We start from the raw sequence: 7,290 nt of genomic DNA on the forward strand, positions 1-7,290 counted from the left end.
CTTGATGATCATATGAATTGAAGTATCTGTGAAAATAATCAATATAATGGGAATGAGCAAGAGTTTTATTTGAGCCAAAATGAGGACTATAGTCTGGGAGACAGACTCTCAGATAGCTCTGGGGAACTGCTCCATTGAAGCACAGTTTCCAGCATCATCTTATACTTCACCCAAACAAAGAACACACATCAATCTTACAGGGTGTATTCCATCAAGATTTCCAAAGAGGTAGACTGAGTACATAGACAGTGAGGCAACGAACTGTATGCTGATGGCTGGGAAAGGAACCTTATCTTCCAGGAAGTGTTAACACGGATGCCATGAGAAGGGAGTTGCTCATTCTTATCTTCAAAACAGATGTTCTTTACCTCAGTGGTTAAAGAAGATGAGCTGTGAGGGTCTGACAGGCTGCTTTAATTCATACAAAGTTCCAGCTGAGCCAGGCATACGTCAAATTGACTTCCTCATATTTCAATATGTCAACATTTTCTCCATCATAAGCAGGCAAAAATCTTAGATCCACATGATCCAGCAATTCTACCTTTGAGGATGAACTCAGAAAAATTGGAACCACACTCTGGAAGAGGCATTTGTACACCCATGTTCATAGCAGCATTTCTCACAATAAAACACGAAAGCTAACCAAGTGCCCATTGACCAAAGCATGGCTAAGTCCATGTGATATGGGCCCACAGTAGAGTGTTATTCAGCGTTAAAAAGGAAGGGGATCCTAACACATGCTACAGCATGGATCCTAGCGGACATTCTTCTACATAAAATAAGCCTGTCCAGAAAGGACATATACTGTCTCATTCCACTGAACTGAAGAACCTGGAGTTGTCAGACTCATAGAGACAGAGAGTAGAAGGGTGACTGCCAGAAACTGGGAATGGAATTCCCAGGAGGGAATTCTGTTGAATGGGTACAGAGTTTCAGTTTTGCCAAATGGAAAAAGTCCTGGAGTTCGGTTGCACAAAAAGTGAATGCATTTAATGTGACTGAACTACACACTTAAAATGATTAAACTAGTCAATTTTATGTTATGTGTATTTTACCACACAAAAAAAATTGTGGAACCTCCCCTGAGGGTAACCACAGAGGAGTCAAGCTGATAGCAACTCTGTAGATACTCCCTATCCACCCAGCCCCATCTCCACCCCAACAACTCAGGGGTTCAGGACTGTCTTCTGTGCTCAGGACTCCCCACTTCGGTTCTTGGAGATGTCTCAGCTCCTGCCCTGCACGGCTAAACTCGGCCTCCCTGACTGACCCAGTGCTCCTGGCTCTGCTCCAAGGATCCAGTAAGTCTTGGGTCATGCTCTCCTGTAGGAGACTGGGTGCTGAGTTCACATCCTCCCAGAGAGACCTCTGCAACCCCAGAGTGCAGGGGGGTCAGCCCAGCCCCTGACTGAGGGTGGAGAGACCCATTTTCCAGATGAAAGCAGGAGCTGGAAGCTGTGTAAGTTTGTGTTGAGGGGAAACAGGTTAGGTGTGGGAGACAGGATCAGGTCTGGATGCTCTTTTTTTGTCTGGAGTTCAAACAATATCAAAGATTGCCCACATAGAGGATTTATTATATGCGGGCCACTTCATTTCAGTCTCCTGTATGCTGTCGGCATCCCATAATTAGGGGCTCCTCCTCCTTGAATATGGAGGAGACCATCAGAGACTTAACCTGCGGGTTTTGGTACCCTTGGAGGAGGCCGTCATGGTGATTTATATTAAACCACCTTGCAATACATTATACCCAGCAACTCTGTGAAGCTCTCTCTATTATTTATCACTGGCAGCAATTTTGTTAAACGGTTGTTAAAATACACATGACATAAAATTTACTACCTTAACCGTTTCAGAGTGTTCAGTAAAACGTATTTACATTGTTGAGCAACCAACCTCTAGAAAACTTTTCATCTTATAAAACTGAAACTGTGTCCCCATTTAGCAATTACTTCCCATTCTCCTCTTCACCAAAGCCCCAGACCAACTACCATGCTACTTTCTGTCTCTATGAATTTGACTACTCTGGGTACTTCATAGAAGTGATATCATATAATATGTGTGTGTGTGTGTGTGTGTGTGTGTGACTGTCTTATGTCACTTAGCTGATGTCCTCAAGACCCCTCAGTGTTGCAGCTTGAGTCAGAATTCCCTATCATTTCTTTTCAGGCTGCACAATATGCCCCTGTACATACAGACCACACTCCTTCGTGGATGAACACTTGGTTTGCTTCCGTCTTTCAGCTACGGGGAATAATGCTGCTATGAACATATGTGTACAAATATTGCACACTGTTTTGAGATGCTATTTCCATTTGTTTTGGGTATACATCCATAGAGGGAATGCTCGATAATTGCTATGTCCAGCACAGCGGGTGAGAAAGACCAGAGTTATGAAAAGACAGACATGTATAATTTGGCAAGCGGGGAGTCAGGGGCCCTGCTGCTCTCCATGGCAGGAAGACAAAATGACTCCTTTCAGCTCGCACTTTTATTGGCAGAAGTCACATGAGAGCACTTGGAAACAGGTATAATAGGGAGTTTGATCAGCGCACCATAAAGGTGGAGGCAAATTAAGGCCCCGCTGTTGATCAGGAACATCTTGGTTTGTTTCCATGGAGACAGAGGCAGGGGCAGGCAGTGACGCAGAGCAGAGAGCATGTCCCTTCGGCTTGCTTACTAGGACAATCACGGGGTGCGGTACGCTGCACCCTCCAGTCATGGGGCAGGTTCTGGTCTCTGCTCCGCCAGGCTGTAACATCGTCCCCTTTTTGTCTTGACTGCAGGGCCATCGTGATCAATAACAGATGAGTCTCAGGGGACTCTATCATTGATCTGAGGCTGAATCTGCAGACTATGAGAAGGAGTGAAACACAAAGAGCATTAGTACTCGGGTTCCCCATAGACTTCCTCCTCCGAAGCCTTTGATTACACTTAGAGGGTTAAGTTTTTGGAAAGAATCGATTTTAGTCAGAACTTCTGAGGCTGGGGTGGCCTGAAGGTGGGCTTGACTGGTAATAGTAACCTGTTGCTGGAGATGGGCGATGTCTAGTGACACGTTGCTCCAAGCTCCTTGGAGGTGATTTCTTTTTTTTTTTTTTTTTCACCAAATCCCAGTCATTATATTTAAGAGGAGTAACACAGTAATGAGTAACATTCCAGTGGAAAACAAGCTGTTGCTGGGAAGTGTAGGCTCTGTATCTGTTCTCCCATCCCATCTCCCATAGCAGTGTGTTCTTAGTAGCAGCTAACTCAGATTCAAGTCGGGTGTCAATCCTTAACTGAGTATTCCACACATGGGGAGCATTTTGTACCCAGTCATTGACAACGTGCTATGTCTGCACGGTCTCTACCAGGGCAGTGGTTGCAACAGCAGTAGCATTCACTAGAACGACAAGGATATAATTCCTGCAATCAGCATCCCCAAAAAGCATTTAAGTGCAATGCACCAGGGAATCAAGTGTCTGGATAATCAAATGCATGCCGGGTGTTGCCTCCCCAGGTTCAGTTAAGTTAACCGGAAGCCAGGCAGCGGGCATGCATGGAAGGACAAGCACAGAACTGCACTGTATTACAGCATGATTTATGCAGTGATACAGTCTGCAGGATGTACATGTTACATTCCATATATTATTTTCATTTTTAATATAAGGATTCCCTGCTAAGAACACTTGTGTGAAAGGCACACACAGTGACTCCTAAGGTCTGACTCTCAGTCACTGTAAGAGTGTAGTTATCCTTGTTTTTAGAGTAATTTCCAGCTGAAATATGGACTGGGTAGAAGGGGAGAGCTATCTTTCAAATATGCACGTGTAAAGGACCTGATTGTTTTTAGTATAGTATCAATATATTATATCTTAGGAGCAGCTTTCATGCTGAACACTGGGACTGGAACTTTGAACAAATGCTTGTGTCTTACTTTGCACAGGCACAGACTGCCATTTCAGGGTTGTACAGTTGCGTCCAAGGACTCAACCGTGAGGTCCCCAATCATGAAATGTAACACGAATCTGATGAGGATGACAGACCACACTGTCCTCCCAATACAGCCCCTGTTCAGATGCATCCCATACTTTGTCTGCTAATGGGTGGATCCCGGGACAGAGGCTACAGGTCATGTGGCCCTGCCTTTTATAACACTTCCATCCAATATCGTGTATATTTGAGCTGTTTGATTATCACATGTGGACACAAGATTTATCCAAGTTTGAGTATGGACATGAAGGCAATTGGAGCCACTGCCTACACAAAGTGCCAAGGAGGAGGTCAATCCAGAATAATTATGCAAGTCTCCTTCTTGTACTAAATCTGGAGGTGCCATTAGGATCAGGGAACCGGTGGGAATCATTGGCCCAAACTGTGGGGGAAGGGTAAATCCAGGCTAAGGGTCAGGCTGATGGAGGGTTTGGAACACAAGTCCAAAACAAATCAGCATCTGTCCTAGTTACCACCCGAGAGACTGATGCCACCATAGCCAGCAGCACAGTCTCGGGGGTCTTCAGTGTCTGTGCAGGAGCATCTGTTCGCTCTTCTGACTGAGTCTCTTCAGTTGTCCCCAGGATACAGGAGGTGCCTGATGAGTGCGTAGCCTCTGGACCTTCTGGGTCACCCATCGCCATGCTCACTGTGGGATCCCACATCTCCAGTGGTGCAAATGGGGGGTTCATGGTATGGCTTGAGGCACATGCTTGGTATCCAACAAGAGCCTCGACATGGTTGAGACATAACCACGTCCTCACCCGAGGTTGGTAGAGGTGGTTGGCCGTTCCCATGGAACACCTTCTGGCGCCTTCCACCAGACCTGTGGGTGTTGCACTGAAGGCGTATGTGAATGGTGTTTCTCACACGGGGTGGATTTTTGGTCATCTGTTGTGAAAAAATTTTAAGGTTAGGAGAGCCAGATGCAGACGTTCAGGTGGAGATGTCCCTGCTAGTCCCCCTTTTTGTTTTAAAAGTTGATTTTTAAGAGCATAATGTGCTCGTTAAACAGTAGCCTGGCCAGTCGGGTTATATGGGATGTCTGTAGAGTGACTAATAGACTCGAGAGAGCAAAAAGTTTTAAAAGCTTTATTTATGTAAGCGGGCCTGTTGTCAGTTTTAAGTTTCTTTGGAATGCCCATATGAGCAAAAGCAGGTAATAAATGGCATTGGGCATGAATGATGGTTTCACCAGGATGAGCAGAAGCCCAAAGCATGTGAGAATAAGTATCACTAGAAATATGGAGGTAGCTAAGGCATCCAAACTCAGGAAAATGGGTTACACCCATCTGCCAAATTTTATTTGGAGTAAGCCCTCCGGGGTGAACTCCAGGCGGTGGATATTGATAAGCACTAACTTGCTGACAGGAAGAATAGGCTTGACTAATTTGTGTTGCTTGGGATTTAGTAATGTTAAACTGATGTCTAAGGGACTGGGCAGATTGCTGAAGAAGTTGATGAGACTGGTAAACCTGCTTGAAAATGGGCATCGTTCAAAGATCAGCCTGAGAATTGCCAAGGGAGGGGAGAGTGAGCTCGACTATGTGTAATAAAGAAAGAAAGGAAAGGAAAGGAATGGGAACTAATCGCTTTTTGAAGTTGGAGAAACAGGAATAATTCCTCCAAGTTAACTTGTTTAATTTTTGTAGTCTCAAAAGATTTGGTCATTCCAACAACATTGCAGAGTCACTAACAATATTAAGTAGGAGTCTTATCTTTAGATACTGCTGCTGCTGCTGCTGCTGCTGCTGCTAAGTCGCTTCAGTCGTGTCCAACTCTGTGCGACCCCATAGACAGCAGGCTCCCCTGTCCCTGGGATTCTCCAGGCAAGAACACTGGAGAGGGTTGCCATTTCCTTCTCCAATGCATGAAAGTGAAAAGTGAAAGTGACGTCGCTCAGTCGTGTCAGACCCTCAGCGACCCCATGGACTGCAGCCTGCCAGGCTCCTCCATCCATGGGATTTTCCAGGCAAGAGCACTGGAGTGGGGTGCCATTGCCTTCTCCTCTTTAGATACAAGTATTGTAATTACTGCTACTAGCTCCACCCGCTGAGCCGAGATATGGGAAGTAACTAGAGTTTCTCGTTTGTCAGGACCAGTAATGTCTCCTTTGCCATTGTTAGAGCCATCTGTAAAGTAAGTAGGAGCGCCTGGGATAGGCGTGGCCTTGGTGACTCTGGGCCACACAAAGGAAGTTAGGGAAATAAATTGTAATAATTTGATCTGCGGGCAGAGCTGGACTTTCTTCTCCTGCAGCTCCTCGGAGACCTGGAGAAACTGGAGGCGAAGCGGCAAGCGCTAAACGCCCGGGTGGAGGAGGGCTGGCTCTCGCTCTCCAAAGCACGCTATGCAATGGGTGCCAAGTCAGTAGGGCCCCTGCAGTATGCGTCCCACATGGAGCCCCAAGTCCGCGTCTGCACCGGCGAGGCTGAGGACGGACTCCAGAAGTTCTGGATGGTGAGAGCCGGCACCCAGACTCCAGAAGAAGTGGGATCCCGCGAGGCAGATCAAGTTTAACATTGTCGCCAAGAAGACGGCCAGGTAACAAGACCCCCAGCCTTTGTTTCTTCAGCTCTGTGCAGGCGCAAGGGTCTCCCAAGGACTCCAGAGCCAGACTCCTCCCCAGCTCCCCAGAACCCTTTGAAATGGTTTGGAATCCTGGTTCCTCACAGTCTGCGACAAGCTCAAGCCAGCTTCCGGGAAGGTCTGCAGCTGGCTGCAGACATGGCCAGCCTTCAGAGCCGCATCAGCTGGGGTCGAAGCCAGCTCCAGGAACTCCAGGAGAAACTCAAGCAGCTAGAACCCGGGGCTCCCTGACCTGTCACCACAGAAGCAAGGCAGTGGGAACAGCTATTCTTCGATGTGGCTCCCTTATCAGCCCTTCCTCCTTCACAGATTGCCCGCCACCCGAACTAACTCCTGCTCCTTAATACTTCTCTGGTCTGCATGTTTCCAACTTTGTTAGGTGGGGAAGGCTGAAGAGGCAAACTGCATAATGTTCAAAGTTACTACTGTGAAACCACTTGTAAACTCACATCCGTGTAGAGCAGTCACAAAGCTGTTAGGTTAGCTCATATTATTGAACAATAACAACTTCATGCATCAGTTGGCTGTGGTTTTTCATTACGGGATGAAATACGACACAGCTAGTGGCAGGGAAGGACAAGAAGTAGGTGCTTCAGTTTCTCTAGATCCTTAAAACTGACTTTGATGGAGGAAAAAAAACATACATAGCTACGCAGATCAGGACAGAATGATTCTGCACTGATAGAAAAACACACATACCTAAGTAGACGGGGAATGCTTAGCAGGTTT

At 46.5% G+C, this 7,290-nt stretch overlaps 1 pseudogene; it reads left to right on the forward strand.

The window, feature by feature from the left end:
- The first annotated feature begins 6,189 nt into the window (after positions 1 to 6,189).
- Positions 6,190 to 6,950, forward strand: LOC138097204 (coiled-coil domain-containing protein 115-like; annotated as a pseudogene).
- Positions 6,951 to 7,290: the final 340 nt, after the last annotated feature.

Source organism: Capricornis sumatraensis, chromosome 20 (genome assembly GCF_032405125.1).
Source record: "Capricornis sumatraensis isolate serow.1 chromosome 20, serow.2, whole genome shotgun sequence".
In the NCBI taxonomy this organism is placed as follows: domain Eukaryota; kingdom Metazoa; phylum Chordata; class Mammalia; order Artiodactyla; family Bovidae; genus Capricornis; species Capricornis sumatraensis.